At 44.7% G+C, this 17,430-nt stretch overlaps 1 long non-coding RNA gene across 4 annotated transcripts in view; it reads right to left on the bottom strand.

The window, feature by feature from the left end:
• Positions 1–403: 403 nt before the first annotated feature.
• The window catches only part of LOC101708405 (uncharacterized), a 104,254-nt gene continuing 87,227 nt past the window's right edge, over positions 404–17,430 (bottom strand). For all 4 annotated transcript variants that reach the window (XR_015446452.1, XR_015446453.1, XR_206128.4 and 1 more), the window contains one exon: positions 404–1,091. This is a non-coding gene — a long non-coding RNA (uncharacterized LOC101708405). The remainder of the gene's footprint in view (positions 1,092–17,430) is intronic.

Here is a 17,430-nt window from a genome sequence, read left to right as displayed (position 1 = left end):
GAGAGCACGTGTTTTCCCTCCCCTCCTCCATCAAGCTCCCCTCAAGTCCTTGCTCACCTCCTAGGCAATCTACAAAACCCTGCCCAGCTGACCCTTCTCTCCTGGATGAACATACGGTGCTGCTAGAGAGGAGGAGGGGAAAGAAATTTCGGCGTCACCAAGGGATGAAACAACACGGGGAAAACTGAATTTCGCCGATTTCAAAGCCCTACTGCTTTGCATTGGTATTGCAATGGTTCACAAGGGATTGTTCAGGACCCGGGATATCGGAAGCTCTTGAGCACATTTAGATTGGGGTAGCACCACCCCAGGTCTTCCTAGTCTGAAACTAATCAAACCAGAAGCAGCAGTCTAGTTCAAGAAGCCCTACAAATGATTTCATGCACCCTGAAAGTTTGAGAAATATTTTCAATTTTTTTATTTGAACCTCACAGCCCTGTGATCCAAATGAGGAATCGCTGCTTGTTTCATATATAAACAAGTCACATTTTGTCATAAGTAAACTTATTTCTAATAACAGGACCCAAGCAATGAGCATGTGTGGGAGCAGTGAGCAAGTTATGTGTGTGTGTGTGTGTGTGTGTGTGTGTGTGTGTGTGTAATCCAGGGCTTCATGCATGCTTTACCACCAGGCTACATCCCCAGCCTGCTACAAGTTTTAATATGTCGTCTATTTCTGATTTTCCAGCTACCTCTCTGACCATTTTGGGGGGCGGGCCAGGGCTTTTCTCTGCCTGTCCTTTCACAGTCTGAGCTCCTCTGTCCCTGTCTCCTGTACAACCTCACCGGTTGTCAACTTTACACTGAGGAGTTGAATCCAAACCCCCTGAGCCTCGGCCCTCCCCTCAGTGCCTACTCCCAATTGCAGCTTAGTCTGCGTCTCCTGCTCCCATTTCAGGACAGAGCTGCCACCTGTCCTGCGTCTCTAAGCCAAAAGCCACATGGATAAGTCCCACTGTCACCCCTGCCCATCCCTTCTTCGCTAAGTTCCTTCAGTAGTTCCGTTGTTCTCAGGATGAAAGCCGTGTGTCTTGCAAGCCGCCTGCCTCTGCCACTTGGTGGTGCCTCCTGCATGTTCTCCTCACCAGGTTCTGTAAAGCATGGAGACAAAGACAGTAAAGAACTTTTACCACTCTTACAATTTCAGCAGAAAAGCCATTTTGGACCCTGTCAACACCGACAGTGGGTTACATATGTAGTTTTCATGAAACGATGCCCTCACAGCACACTTAGTGGAATGGGCACGAGAGGGTACATTCCCAACGCTCTCAGAATCATCAGATCTTAGGACAGAGACAGAGCTGGATTTGGGACCTTTATCCCGAAGGATAAAGAGGATTAAATTTGCTTTATGTCTTTGGTGGGCACAATACCTCAGAAATGTACCAGCAGTTAGCACTGAGATTTCAAATCCCAGTAGATTCTCTGCATTAAGCACGAAGAATGCATGGATTAACAAAGCTCTGGGGGTTTCAACCCATGTTGGTCTGCAGACTCATCAGAGCACAGTTGTTATTTCAGTTTCTATGTGGAGAAGGATTCAAAAAAGGTAAAAATAGCTCTTTAAAAATGCTATAGTCCAGCTGACTCCAATTTGCCTACAACTGATAGCAATAGTTGCAAAATGGAAGCAGCTGGTTGAGGAGCAGGTACGGGGGGGGGGCGGTAATAGTGACCCCCACCACCTCCTGTGTTCATGCCTCGGTCTCCAAGCCTGTGAATATGTTACTTCACAGAGCAAAACAGATTTGCAGAGTTAAGGGTCGTGAGGGAGATTTTCTTTAGTTATGTGGCTGGGTCCAATGTCACCACAGGGATCCTTAAATAAGAGGGAGGGGAGCGTTGACAACAGCAGCAAAGGTCAGATGAAAAGGCTGGCTTTGAAGATGCAAGGGTCATGAGCCAAGAAATGTAGGCAGCCTCTAGAAGCTGGAGAAAGCAAGGCACAAGATCTCCTCCGGAACACCCAGAAGGAAAGAGTCAGGGCTTGGATCTAGATGCTCCCTGAAGCCTCATGTGGGCAGAGGCAGGAACCTCTGGGAGGTGACTGGATGATGAGGGAGGCTCCACTGACCGTTGTTAGAGGTGGGGTCTGGTTGGAAGGGGCAGGTTGCATGGGCGTGGCCTGGAAGGGTCTATTTCCCTTCTGGGCTCCTCCCTTGACCACCTGCTTCCTGGCCACCATGCCGTGAGCAGCTGTCTTCCACCAGGCCCCTCTGCCACATCGCCCAGCCTGCAGCCGGCGGACCGTGGACTAAAACCTCCACACCTGGGAGCCCAAGTAACCCTCTCCTCCTTTAAATTGCAGGTGTCGAGTATTGACAAGGAGCGTGATTAGGAAAGCTGCCAACATCGTGACTTTAGGATCTCTGACCGTCAGAACCATAACGGTGTTAAGTCGCTGAATTTGTGGTGACCTGTTAATCACAGCACCAAAGGGAAAATGATATAATCAAAATCCACCTTCATCAGCTACCTCATCATGAGTGCTAGCGGAGCACTCCACAGCGGTAATGCCTTAGAACTCAAGGAGACGCTACAGTAGTAAATCTCCTCTCTCAGGTCTTTCTGCATTTCTGTTCCGGGGCCACACTCCCCGCTAAGAACAGGGGTGTGTGCCTCCGCTCCCGTCACATAAGATCAGGGTGCCCTCTACAGACGTGTATTAAACTGAACACGATCCATTCTGCTTCCTCGATGGCTCCCTTCGGTACGACTCAAAAACAATAAAACTGCCAAGCAGTATGGTCCCTCTCAGCTTTCCTCCGTGCTGCTGCTAGGCCGGCCAGGAGCAGGACCCCAGTCCAGCCTTGCTGCTGGCACCAATCCCCAATCCCCAGGTCCCCAGGAAGAAAGTGACAGAGACTGCTAGCAGAGGCCGGCCAGAAGACACAGAGAAAAAGAAGGGGCCTGGGAACAAAAGCAAGAAAAAGAGACGAACATAAGAAAATAGAAAAAAAATTTTAAAGCAGGTAGAAATGAAGGGTTATTTTTCTTTTTCTTTTTTTTTTTTTAGAGAGAAGGCATAAATCTGTTCCTAATCTCTAAGAGGCCGATCAATAAAGGAATAGATGTGAGCAACAAACACCTATTTCAAATGTTGATGTTTTATGTGTATTTAGAAAGATTATTGATCAAAGTGAGTCGCTGGAACACAGGTAGGTAGTAATTAAATCGCAGAAAAATATTTCAGGTCAGCTAAAAATTCTCATTTAGCGCCATTCATTTCTGAGGTTAATGAATTTTCTAAAACCACTGCATTAACCAATGTTTACCGCTGAAGTTACAAACAGAAGCGAATGTCGGGAGGAATGTGTGGCCGCTGGGGACATCTACACCACTGTTGTGTCCTCTGCGTCCCTTAATGAAGGCCTGCGGGGGGGACACTCGCGTGGGGTTTCACACGCCGTTCCATAGACTTCAGAGGCCACTGGGGAGAACTCACAGCAACGTGGTCTAGGGAGTTTCCCTCCCCGAGCAGGCCTCGGAGAGTTCAACTGAACCTTGAAAGACCCTCTAATCCAGGCAAATTCCAAAACATCACAAACAAATTATAAATGTCTTTGGGAGCAGAAGAGCAAAAAAGAAGGAACTGGCTCTTAGTGACAGCTGAAAATTTTACTTTCAGACAGATCAAGGAACCGATCCCGTTAACCCAACAGGCTTCGACTGTACCTGCCCAGGGGTCCCGACCACCCTCACCCCCAGAACCCCACCCTCCGTGCAGTCAGTTTCTGATGGCTGTTTTGCTTTATTTGGAAGGGGCAGGTGAATTTTTTCTCAAACTTTAAATGATGGGTATTAAGTCCACTTAGCAGGTTTTGCTCAAAATTTGCTAATGCATGCAAGAGGTAACTTCTCACTGACCTCACCACGTCAGGCTTTCATGCTGCGTGATGGAGCAAGTCCCCCATGGCTCAGCCTCTGTGGGTCACAGGCCCAAAGTCACACACGGAGCTCACCATCTGACTCTGCCCTCTACTAACTGGAGGACTTGGAGTGAATCACTCAACTTGTTTGTATCTCAGTCTCCTCCTCTACAACACAAAGATAATAATGTTTACCCATGAGGGTTTTTACTGTGAATAAATGGAGTGGTATATGCAGGCATAACAATCCCTCGTAGATACTAAGTCCAATAGACATCTTAGTGCTTACTAATGCTATTATTATCTGTTGCGGTGTTGGGGTGTGTGTGTGTGTGTGTGTTACTGGAGACTGAATCCACAGCTTTGGTACTGAGCTACATCTCGGCCTCTTTTTTTTATTTTGAGACAGCTAAGTTGCCTAGGCAGGACTTGAACTGGAGATCCTCCTGCCTCCATCTCCCAGAGTACTAGGGTTATCAGGTGTGCACACCATCCCCAGGCTATTATTATCATTTAAACATTGTCAGTTATTGATCCATAGACACTGAAAGGTAGGAACAATTCACACTCTTGTACCAAAATTTCTGGTACTGGGGATCGAACTCGGGTCCTTTTGCTTGTGCAGCAGGCAGCAAAACCACAAAGCTAAATCCCCGGCCCTCACAGGTACTTTTTATCTGAAACATGAGTTCAACCCTATTGCAGTTTACACAGACAGAGTAGCACCAGGGGTCGCATCAGCTATTGGATGTTCTGAACAGTTCCCTATGCACTCCATAATTGATGTGTTTTATATCATTTTAGGTTTGTTTTCCCTCTTCTAGAACTTTATATAAATAAAACCACCCAGTAAGTATTCAGTGCCTGGTCTCCCTTGTTCAACATGTTTTTGAAATTTATTCATGGTGTTCAGGTATTTTTTCTGATTTCATCATAAAGTAACATTCCATTGTTTGAATATAACATAAATTGTTAATCACTTGTTGGTGAACACTTGGATTATTTCCAATATTTTGGCAGTGAGAAGCTGCTATGAATATTCATGCACACATCTTTTTATTTTGTATATTTCAAAATATATGAAGAATAAGTTCAACTCATTTATGATGACAGAGTAGCTTAAACACTTTTACAAAGAAAAACAAAAAGAGGATGTAGGGCCAGGAATTTACCTCAGTGGCACTGCGCCTGCCTCACAAGTGAAAGGTCTCAAGTTCGATCCCCAATACCAAAAAAAAAAAAAAAAGAGGATGTAGCTCTATTGGGTAACAAAATATTGTATGAAGGTGTAATAATCAACAGAGTATGCTATGCCTTTGAGGGCAGAAATTAAACCAAAGAAAGAATTGAAAATCGGCCTGCACATAGATCAGCACTTAAAATGGGAAACAAATGGCCCTACAGAACGATAAGGAAAATACAGACTTTTCAATTAATTGGGCTGAATATTCATTCTGTATATAATCTGAATATATTCATTCTGTGTATTCATACAGAAAAAAATGAAAGTGAAATCTTTTATCACAGAATACACAAAATGAAACAGCTTATAACCTAAATATGAAAAAATATAAAGCAATTAGAAAGTAATATAAGAAATAGCTTCATGACTTTGGGTTAAGTCAGGATTTCTTAAAATATATGAAGAACTAACACACAAGAAATGTGATAAACTGGAATACAACGGACCAAGAATTTCTATTTAACTTTGAAGGAAAACTTAAAATGAGGGAAAGACAAACCATAGAATGGGGAAAGGTATTGAAAATATAGAAATAAATCTAGAATATGTAAGAATTCCTACAAACTGGCCAGGCATGGTGGTGCACACCTGTAATCAGTCAGGGGGCTGAGGCAGGAAGATTGCCAGGAAGCCGTGGCCAGCCTGGGCTACATAATGATCGTCTGTGTCAAAAAAAAAAAAACAAAAAAAACAAAAGGAATTCCTATGATCAGAAAACACAGCAGAAAAGTGAGCAAAAGTTGCAATAGGCTTTTTCAAGCCAGAAACTAAAAATAGCCAATAAGCATTTTTAAATGTGCTCAACCCCAGAAGTAACTGGAAAACTGCACTGGCAAGCACCACATGCTCCCACTACTCACCCACCAGAAAGGGAAAACGAAGGAGAAACACTGGGGCAAATATAAACAAGCATTCAGAGGGACAAGAACTCACAGCTGGCTGAAATGCAGATTGGCACAAGAACTTTGAGCAACTGCTTGGCACCACACATAGGCCAAGCCCGGTGGGAAGACTTGGAAGAGAGGATTAGCAGAAGTATGTTTGGAGATGCTGCCTACCTTCGGGAGGCTTCGGCGAGGGCTGAAGGGGTAGGGAAGGTAATGTTTCGGACCGTGGGCAGGAGACTCGCTACGTGGAGGCAGGTGTGGAGACGCTGGCCCTTGGGGAGGGAGTACAGCAGGACAACATGCTTCATGAACCACACCATCCATCTAAGGAAACCCCATTCAGGGCTGAGGCTGCCAACAGGCTTCCTCATGTTGTGTAAGTAATTAGAAAAGGAGTCTACACGCAAAGGAATGACTGCTAGACACAGAGAAGCCAGGATGTGTTCAGATTAAAGTTCTCCAGATTACCAGATGACAACTGACATCGACCTTAATGGAGGACTTCTAAACAAGACCAAATCCAGAGACTCGGGAGAGCAGAAAAGCCGAGGGTGTCTCACCCTGAAATCGTCTGTTAAAACCTCAGAAATATCTACAGTGAGAGCTCGGAAAACAGTTCAGTTAGACAGTAAGGTCTCTAAGAAGCTTGAGTAACCCAAAGTAGAGTACAGTTCATCTCAGTAAACGCCAATAAGATGTATAGGAGACCAGTAAACTTTTTAAGAACATTATATTAGCAAACACGTCATCGCTGGAAGGAGTAAGGACAATAAACAAGGAAACGAGGCCTCTAAATTCTACATGCAGCAAGCAGGCTGAGAAAGCTCTTCAATCACAGGAGAACGAGTGGGTCAGAGAGCAGAGCCAAGAGCCATGGGAAACCATTCCCAGGAAAACTTAGGTCTGTGTCCCTACCAAAGAACTTCCAGCATGTGCTTAGCTGAAGTGCAGAAGTTCTGTGGCCTGGTTGCTCCTGTTGGCTTTTTTCCTCCCCTTTTAAACAGAAATTATGATAGCAATTATCCCACGCCTGTCCCAAATTTACAAGGTGTATTTGAAACACACAAGGAAGGTTTAACTTAAAAATTAGTACAGTGAAAGACAGAGCACCAAGAATGCCCCTCAGAATCCTCCCCTCACTTCCAACACACTCAGCCCATCACTCTTGCCACTTTCTGAGGCAGCTCTGGAAGTGCTCTTTCCTGAGGGTCTTCACACGGTGTGATCAAAGCTACAGTGAATTCTGCTGCCCAGTGCCGTCCAACAGCAAGTCGGCTCATAAAAGCATGAGGCTGTGTCCTCATCCACCTTATTCACCAGACCTGGTGCTGTGTTGTTGGAGACCAGAGAACTGAGGCCCAACCGGCCTCCCCTGTGAGCATGCAGGAAAAAGGCTGCACACAGGGGTGATGGCTATCGCAGGTTCCAGGGAAAAGCAAAGACAGCTGAGGTGAGGCCGCTTCCCAGAGCGTGTACTGATGGATACTGGAGAGCAGAGGGACCTTGCATTACTCTGATTGCCTGTGCGTGTTCAGGTGAATAAAGGCGAGGTGAGCCAGACTTGAGGGTGAGGGGTGGCGTGGCTTCTCCGCAGCTTAAAGAGGTAGGAGCCCCTGGCTCCCCGCATGCTGAGCTGACTCCGTGTCTTTCTGTGGTTCATGCTCATTCGCCCCCAGTCAGGGAGAACAGGGCAGGGGGTCTAGGTCCCAGAGCACGGCCGGCCGGGTGGGTTGGCCACACGTGGTCCCCAACATAGGGCTCAGAACCCGGGCTCGGCTACACTGTGTGGCTCTGGCTCTTCCTCAAAGTCAAAACGACCACAAACAGCAAAAGTTTTGAATCTGTTCAGGACATGGAGGCAGCCAGGACCAAACAACTACAGATACTCAGGAAGGAAGACTTCCAGAACTGTTTCAGAAAGTGGCAAATAAGATGAGACAGGTGTGTTTGAAGTGCAGCGAGGTTTTTTGAGGGGAATTGATGGCAATGTGTCTTTGACTATAATAAATTTTTAAATGTGAACATTCACTATAATTTTTTATCACGCCATGTATATAAAATAGGGCATTATCAAGCCATAAGAAGAAACAAAGTACTGATAAATGCTACAACCTAGATGAAATTCAAACATGCTGCATGAAAGAAGCCAGAGGTAAAAGCTCACGTATTGTATGATTCTCTTACATGATTCATCCAGAAGAAGCAATGTACAGACAGCAGATTAGCAGTTACCAGGAGATGGCGGGCAATGTGGAGGGCGTTTCTCTAGGATGATGAGAAAACTTTGAAACTAGAGAGAGGTGGTGGTTAGTCAACACCGTGAGTATACTAAATGACACTGAAATGTATACTTTATAACTGTTGTGTGTATGTCCTGTGAATGTTACCTCAATTAAAATTTTTCGTAATGAAATCTCTTTCCATTTGTAACAAGGAACCAACAGAATGAGAACATGTTAAATAATGATCAGAATTTAGCATCTTGCACCTACAACACATCTGCCACAGACATGTTTACTAACAGAAGTAGAATACAACATGCAATTAGAGTTTACAGTTTTTAGGGGGAAACGTTTTTAAAACAAATTTTCCTGAGTTTGCCCCATACCGTGTGTTTGGCAGGGCCTCCCAACGTTCCCTAAGACAATCAGCATTACTGATCAAAATGCTTTCCTATGAAGGCCATATAATTTTTCCCAGAGGATGCTGACACATCTCAAGGAATATTTGATATCTTCTTTAATTATTTACTATAATTAGTGAGATGGTGAGCTGATTGTTAACATGGCACACATGTTTTTACTCTTGTCGCTGATGTGTCTGTGTCTAAGATGTGACTAAGAAAATTCCGGGGAGTTGGCACTGGACAGAAGCCTTTGCCCATGGGTGGAGGGTGGCATGCGGAGACTCTGGCTTGGGGTGACTGGCAGGCAGACTGATATTGTGATCACCTCATTAAGTCTCCACGACCGCACATTTTATAGGCTTCTATCACACATCCGGCACCTGAGTGGGGGCTTTCTCTGACTGAGGATCAAGTCTGACCAGACTGGCGCTAGGAACTATTCTGTCACCGTGACTTGGCTGCTCTCATGTTGTCATAGAAATGCAGCCACTCCAGATAGCTTTATACACCCTGGGCTCACAAAGTTGCTGAAATGACGGCTGGTGTCTTTCCAGTTACCTGCTTTGGGGCCGAAAGCCCCCCCTGAGGTCTTGTGAGCACCAGGCTAAGGGCAAGCTCTGTACCTCTCCACCCCACCCTTTACACGCGCATACGAACACCTGGTCCCGGGTTGGCCTGTGGAGTGAGGGCGCCTGGGAAAGGGGCCTTGGCCTGTCTGGTGGGGAACAGAGGTGGTGGGAAGGGCAGCTGGGTGGGCACATGTCCTCGGGGCTGGGGCCCTCTGGCTCTGGGAGGAGGAGCGTAGCCACAGAAGGGCAGACAGGGCCTGGAAGAGAACAAGGAGGTGCTGCCTCAGGCCCATGCTCAGCACGCTTTGCAGTTTTGAACAGTTCTGTTAACCACAAGCTTAAGAATCTAATTTTACTTAGAGCCTGGACTGGTGGGCCAATCTGTCATCCCAGCACTCTGGGAGGCTGAAGCAGGAGGATCACAAGTTCAGCTTAGCAAGTCAGCAAGACCCTGTCTCAAAAGTAAACAGGGGCTGGGAATGTAGCTCAGGGCCAAGGCCCCTGGTTCAATCCCCATTACCAGAATAAAAGGAAAAAGAATCATTTCCCTTCAGAGTCACCTTGCCAGAGTGGGTTGTGAGGAATGAAGCTGGATGGGAACAAGCAGGTCGCCGGCCTGTCCAGGGAAAAGGGGTGACAATTCGGCCCTGGCCTCAGAAGTGTCTGTCCTACTACTCTTATCAAAGCAGGGCTCACCTGTTTCCCCCCAAAAGGCCAGGAATCTAACGTTAGGGCTGAGGGCTGGGGGGCAGGAGGGCAGATCCACGCCAAGGCGTGTGAGTAAGGCTCTGCTCTCCGCTATCTCCAGGTCCCCACTGAGGGCTCCGCGTTGCCTCTCCTCCCACCTCTGGTGTGGCAAATGCCCCAGATTCAAGTGCCCACCTCACACTCAGATCCCCTCCTCTCAAGCCCATTCTTCACTCCTAGGCCTGTGGTGTTTTGAATAAGATGGTTTCTAGATATTTTAGTTTGTTTCGAAGTGAAGTTGCACTGAAGTGGAGTTGACTATTCCTGGAGGTGGGTATCCTGAAATGGCCTTCAGATATTTGGATTTTGGCAAATTGCGTTTCGGTGCATGGACCCCAGGTGAGCTGTGAGTCCCCTCTGAGGAATTGGCACACACACCATGTAGGGCCGGTCGCTTCAGGGCACCAGTGTGTATTATATACATAGGAAGCCACAGAGTGGACACAAAAATACGAAAGATGCAAGTTGTATGTTAGGAAAATTATAATCCCACGGGGAGTGAGAGCGTGTAAACACCAGGCAGGAAGGGGGAAGGCAAAGTGCAGAAACGAACTCGGTCCGGAAGTCAGAAGCCTCAAGACTACAAATTGGAACCGAAACGTCATGTTTTGTGAGAACTATAAATCAAAGGCCTCGAAATGGTAGGCCGCAGACTGAATGCAGCCCACAAACGTGTTTGGTTTGGCCCACACTGTGTTTTAAAAATAGGAGCTTTCCCATTAAAAAAAAAAACAATCTGGATTTCCATCTTCCGAAAGCTCGCAGACCTGGCAGGCGTCCCCACCGCCCACTGGCAAGCCCGGCTGGGCTGCAGGCCGGGGCATTTCCATCCTCTCCACTGCCCTGCAGGGAAGCTGCACGCCTGCCTCCTGCGGGCCGTGGAGGCGCCCTGAGAGCGCAGCTTCCGGCCCTCGGCCTGGAAGGGGACAGCAGCGTCCGCCTTCACGTGCCCCTCTCCCCACCCACGTGTTAACCCTGCCGGCTATGGCGGCCCCGCCACCTGCCGCCACGAGAGCGTCCTTCCCGTGGGGTTTACCTTCACGTCACGTCCCCCGCGTGTTTGTGCTGTTTCTGCAGCGTGGTGGGACAGCCAGCACAGGAAAGCTCCTTCCGACAGTTTCCCGGCCTAAGGCCTTAGAGGAGAGCCACTGCCCAGAGCTCTGTTCCCCAGGGGCTGGGGACTGTGTCCTGCCTGCTATGGTGTATGTCGAGTTTGGAGTCTCGGGTCCCAGAATTTCTCCCCCAAATCCTACAGCACACTTAATCATCCGACCATCCTTAGCTAGAGGAAGTTGGGTTTTGTTTGTGTGTTTTTGCAGCCCTGGGGATCAAACCCAGGACCTTCCCACTGAGCTACATTCTCAACTTTTTTTGGTTTGTTTTGTTTTGAGAGGGTTTAAGTCACTAAGTTGCCCAGACTAGGCTCCGACTTTTGATCCTCCTGCCTCAGCCTCCCAGAGTGCTGGGATTACAGGTGTGCACCACCATGTGCCACTTTAGAGGATAATTTGTTGTCTAGCCCACAGGTGGAGGAAGAATGGGAACTCAACTGCAGGAGACTGGCCTTGCAAAAGCTCCTGCGGCTCCCATTAACTGGTGAGTCTTAAGGGGGCCACACTTCCAGAGCTGTGGGGAAGACAACGGACAGTGACAGTCTCAGGTCACCGTAAAGAACAGTGCTGCTCATAGGGGGACGTGAGAGCTGGGCTTATGTTGGCAGTGGACTCCCTGCCATTTCGCTGCAGGAACCTCTAGTCACCTGGGCACGGTCCGCCAAGAGATGAGTGTCCCTATAGCCAGAGAGTCAGAAATACCAGGTTAATTCAAATTCATGACTGAGGTTATTATCCAACAGGATAGGGTTTGGATTTTTTAAAAGAATATGAATTTTTAAGATCATGCTCTATAAAGAAGAGCCAGAAGCACAGTGACTGGAAATTTAAAGTGTCTGTGGATGTAAAGGAGCAAATAATACTGGGGAGGAACAGGGGGCGGGGGGCTACACCCCAAGGCAAACGGAGTCCAAGCTGACCGAAAGGGCCGAACAGCGACTCTCCAGGCGCTTCCTGACACTGCAGTGGCAGCCGCTAAGGCCCTTACTAAGACACTGTCCAAGTCTTTTACCTGTCTTCACGGGTCTTTTCTTTCCTTATTGTGGAGTGGTGAGAATTGTTTGCATGTTCTGGACCAAGTCTTTTGTCAGGAGTGTAATTCAGGTATACTCTTCCCTTCCTTAACTTGCCTTTTAACTGTTTAGCAGTGTCTTTTGAAGATCAGAAAACTTGAATTCAAGAAATCCAATTTACCAACATTTTCTGTTAGAATGCCTGGCTTCAGTACCCTAGGAAATGTTTGTTTGTGTTTTTTTTTTTTGGTGCCAGAGATCGAACTCGGGACCTTGTACTTCCGAGGCAGGCGGCGGAACCACTGAGCTAAATCCCCAGCCCTGTCCTAAGAAATCTTAACTCAAGATTCTGGAGATATTCTCTTAGGTTTCCCTCTAGGAACGTTACTGTTTTAGTTTTGTAAATATTTAGGTCTGATTTATTTTCATTAGTTTTTGTGTATGGTGCATAGTTAGGGTCAAACTTTCTTTTTCTCCAGATGGACGTCCAGCTGTTCAAGCTCCATTGCTGAAGTATCATTTCTTTCCATTGAGTCACCTTAGCAACAGTGTCAAAAATCAATCAACCATATGTGTAGGTCTATTTCTGGACTCTATCCCAGTCCACAGATCAATGACAATTGGCACTGTCCTAATGCCAATACCGCACTATCTTGAAACGTGTAACTCTCTGTCTAAAAACTCGGTAGCATAAGTTCTGTCTGTCCTTTTACAAAAATTCTTTAATTACAATTTTTAGTCATTCTAGTTCTTTTATACTTCCTTGTCAATTTTTAGAATCACCTTATCAATTTCTACAGAGCCACCTATTGGGATTTTGACACATATTGTGTTGAGTCTATAGATCAACAATAAGATAATTGACATCTTAACAATATTTACTCTTCCAATCCATGAACACATCTCTCTCATTTCTTAGATCTTCTTTAATGTCACTAAGCAATGCTTTTGTAATTTTCTTTACATAGGTCTTGCATATATTTCTGTGAAATTTGTCCCTAACTAGCTCATGACTTTTAGTGTAATTGAAAATGGTTTGGTGGTTAGAAAAACAATTGATTTTATTAATATTGACCTTGTATCTTGTGACTTTATGAAATTCAGGCATTAGTATGGTAAGGAGTTTGGGGAAGAGTTCTTAGGATTTTTCTGTGTACACAACCATGTTATCTGCAAATTGAAACAAACATAAATCTTTCATGTCTTTCTCCTGCTTTGCTGTACTGACTAGAAACTCTAGCAGACGGTAGGATACAGATGGTGGCTAGCAACATCCTTATCTTGTTCCAGATGTAAGGAGGAAAGCATCCCCCTTTTCAATAATTTGTATGATATTATTTGCAGGGTTTTTGTAGATGACCTGGATCAGGTTTACTAACTTCCATTCTGTCCCTAGGTTTTGTTTTTCAATTATGAATAGAACATAGATTTTGTTGAAAACTGTTTCTACTCTTACTTACCACACAGCTTTTCATTTTTAGCCTATAAATATAATGAATTATACTGATGATGGATTTTGAATATTAAACCAGCTTAGAACTTTGGTCCTTTTATATATTGTGATTAAATTTGTTTCTTTTAATGTTTTGGTTTGGTTTGGGTGTTGAGGTAGTACTGACTTTATAAAAGTAAATTGACAAATGTTTCCTCTTCTGTTTTCTAAAAGGGTCTGTGTGGGATTGATAATATGATGCCACCGGAGTCTAGTGTTCTCCTTGGGGAGAAGGCTTTAATTTCTAATTCAATTTGTTTAACATAAGGACTAGTCAGATTTTCCATTTCTTATCAAGTCAGTGTTATATATCCTTCAAGGATTTTGCCCATTTCATTTAAATTAGTGACTATATTGGCACAAAGTTGACCATGCTGTCTGTGGTAGTTCATCTTTATTGTTTGCTTTCTTTTCACTGGTTTCTCTGTATCTTTAATATACAATTTTTATACATGCTCTGAATTTTATTTGTGTTCCCTTTTTCCTGGTGTAGAAGGTAAAGATTAGACAACAGGCTTTAGACTTCCAATCATAGCATTCAAAGCCTCACCTTTTCCCCAAAGGAGTGCTTTATGGCATCCCACACATTTTGATTTATGTTTTTCATTCGGTTCAAATTATTTTCTAACATTTCTTGTGATTTCTTCTTCTATCCATAGTTTTAGAACTGTTTAATTTTCAACGATTTGAGAGGTTTTCAGACATCTTTTTGTTATTGTTTCTAATTTAATTCCATAGTAGTCATAGAATATTCTTGCTATGAACCCTATCCTTTTAAATCTATTGATACATGTTTCATGGACCACATGCTACCCAGGTTGCTGAACAGCCCACCTGCACTTGAAAAGAATTTGTATTCTGCTGTTGTTCCACACAGTGTTTTGTAAATCTCGATTAAGTACAATCGGTTGACTGTGTTGTTCAGGTGTCTATTGTCCGTCATGAGCTTTTGTTTGTTTATCTCTTTCCATGGTTATGGAGAGATAAGTCTTAATACCAAGGTGATGGGGGAGGTGCCTTTTCTCCATTCAGTATTTGATTTCATATATTTAAAAGTCATGTTTAGGAGTACATCCACACTTAGGATCATTATATATTCCTGACGAATTCACCTCTTCATCATTATGAAAATGTTCTCCTTGTCTCTAAAAATATTTCAGTGCTCTGACATCTGCTTTCCTGATATTCAAACAGCCATTCTACCTTTCTGGCACTTAATGTTTACATAGTATACCTTTCTCCTTTCATTTAAGGAGGGTTATTTGTATATATACTATATATATGTTATATATTATAAATATATGATTGATTCTTATTTTTATCAGACAACTCTTTTAATGAGATTGTTTTTATAACTTACATTTAATTATTGATGGGGTTGGTTTATAGCTAGTATCTATTGGGGTACTACTTAATCACATCTGTGCTTATTCTTCTTTTTCCTTCTTTCTCAATTACTTTTTGGAGTAATACTTGCTTGGCGCAATAGCAGTGTTCATCCGCTGTTATATGAAACCAAACTGGTAATTCTCCTTTAGTTTTGTTTCACTAGGACTGACGATAGCACATGGGGAGGGATGGATTCATCTGGCCCCTACTCAACATGAAATGTGAATTTCTAAACTCTTTCCCAAGGAGGAGAGATAACGATTTAAAAACTCACCACTCCTTGCCCTTCCAAAAGGAGAACTCCAGGCTCTATTTTAATGAATTACTGGGGAAAGGAAAGAAGAGACCAGGACTTGCACCAGGAAGGACAAAGGGGAGTCTGGAGCTTGCCATGTAGGAGCAGGGGAGCCAAACCCAACAGCCCGGAGGGGCAGTGCTGCACATGGTGCTGTCGGGTCAGCAGCAGCTGGGTATTGGTACATCAGCGATTTTGCCAAGTGATTTCCCAGCCTTTCCAGGAGGGACAACTGTCCACTGCTCCACCCACCCTCCTCTGAATACTCTGTGGCCGTGGCCCACATAATTTTATAACCGAATCGCTTTTGACTAAGAAGGCGGCTGGCAAGGTGGGGAGGGGCATCTTCTCCTTTTCCTAAGGGCTGAGCTGAGGAAGAGCTATGGTTTCGTCCACTGAAGCATTTTATGCACAATGGTTGATCGTAGGTGACAAGAAAACACAGCGGAAAAGCTGAAGTCAGACTAAGCTGGCTTCGAACTATGATTCTGCCCCTCATCACTCCCTGCCACTCCTCTAAATTTCACAGTAAGGGTTATATTAGGCAAGAAATGTCCTGAGAAGAGTGCCCGGTGTTTACCAAGAACCTAATAATCGTCAGCTTTCAGTATCGCTTTGCTTCCTGCAGCATTGTGGACTGAATGCTTGTACCACCTCAAAATTCCTTTGTTGCAATCCCAGTCCTTCATGGCATGGCGTTGGGGAGGGGAATTGAGGAAGTGTTATATGTCAGTGAGACTAGGGAACCAGTGAGCTCCCTTCCCCTCCCTGTGGACCCTGCAGGGTGGCCTTCGATGAGCCAGGAACAGCCTTGGCCTCCAGAACTGCAAGAAACAAATTTCTGTTCTTTAACCAGCCCGCCTCGGCCTATGGTATTTTGCCACAGCAATCTGAATGAAGTAAAACAACGAAGAATTCACAATCAGTAAGAATTATACTTGGCATTTTTGTACGTCTTAATTATATCCCTATATTAATAATAAACAGGAATTAAAAGGCTATATAAAACCTATTTGTAGGGTATTTGTAACATTGTTTTACATGTCACACCCAAACCAGACCCCTGCCAGGATTTCAAAGTGCAGAGAGCAGCGCAGCTCCAGACGCCCAGGCCTCCTGACACCCAGTCCTGCACAGCTTGCCCTCCTCTTACCATGTGGGGACAGTCTGGGCTTCGCATCCCAGCCCTGCAGCCCCGTGCTTCCTGGCCTGACTGTTCATATTGGCATTAGATTCACTCCTGCGGTACTGTCAATATGCACTCTCGATAGAGAAAGGGCACTGCACATTCTATTTCCTCCTCAGCTTTTCCTACCATGGAGCTGGTGGACTCCATGGTTAACTGGTGTAGGCCAGGAGTCACAGATTCCTATGCACTCCTCGTGCCACTCTATGGATATGCAAGTTGAATAAACCTATTTTTAAAAGTCTTGCTATGGGGCTGAGGATTTAGCTCAGTGGTTCTGCTGCCTGCCTTGCAAGCGCAAAGACCCAAGTTCGATCCCAGTACAAAAAAAAAAAGTCTTGCTATGTTAGATCTGAAACAATGAAGAACCTTCCCAAATTCTTAAAAAATAAACTGAATGGGAATAAGACAGCAGTATAGAGACATCTTTACAACGAGAAGTATGACTTCAGTGCCATAATATTGGAAACACAGAGTGGAGATTAAAGCTTAATTCAAGTGTATGACATCAAGTCCCTCTAAGATCTGCTTCTTATTAAATTTATCCAAAAGAGAATTCACTCACATTCTTCTTCCTGAATATAGTTCTTTTCACTAGAAAAGAGATCACGTAAATTCTTAGGCATTCAATGCCCCTCTAAAGCACTTCTCATTGCTCATGAATTCTGCTGTTTCTGAAGGCAGAGGCTAGATGAGCCACCTTCAAAGCACATGAGGTCCGACACCACATCTTTTGTCAAATCTACCTCCCTGTGCCCCCGTTCCTCTCCACATAAAGACTGAGCACCCTATTTCATACATACAGTTATGTGGGGAAAGTAGTACTATGACATGTCTTATTTCAAATAGTTCATGGCTTAGAAGAAATAGGTAATAAATATTTATAAAGAAAACCTTTACTGTTAACCCCCAACTTGTCTCCATAAAGAAAAACATCCTTATTTTTCTATCTCTTTTTGCTAAAGAACTTCATTGTTTACTTGAAATTGCAGCAAACCAACC

This window comes from Heterocephalus glaber, unplaced genomic scaffold, assembly GCF_053883595.1.
Source record: "Heterocephalus glaber isolate CG9 unplaced genomic scaffold, H.glaber_assembly_v1.0 deba00001688, whole genome shotgun sequence".
NCBI classification, from domain to species: Eukaryota; Metazoa; Chordata; class Mammalia; order Rodentia; family Bathyergidae; genus Heterocephalus; species Heterocephalus glaber.
Note: the sequence above shows the minus strand (reverse complement) of the source record. Positions and strands in the feature narration are given on the sequence as shown.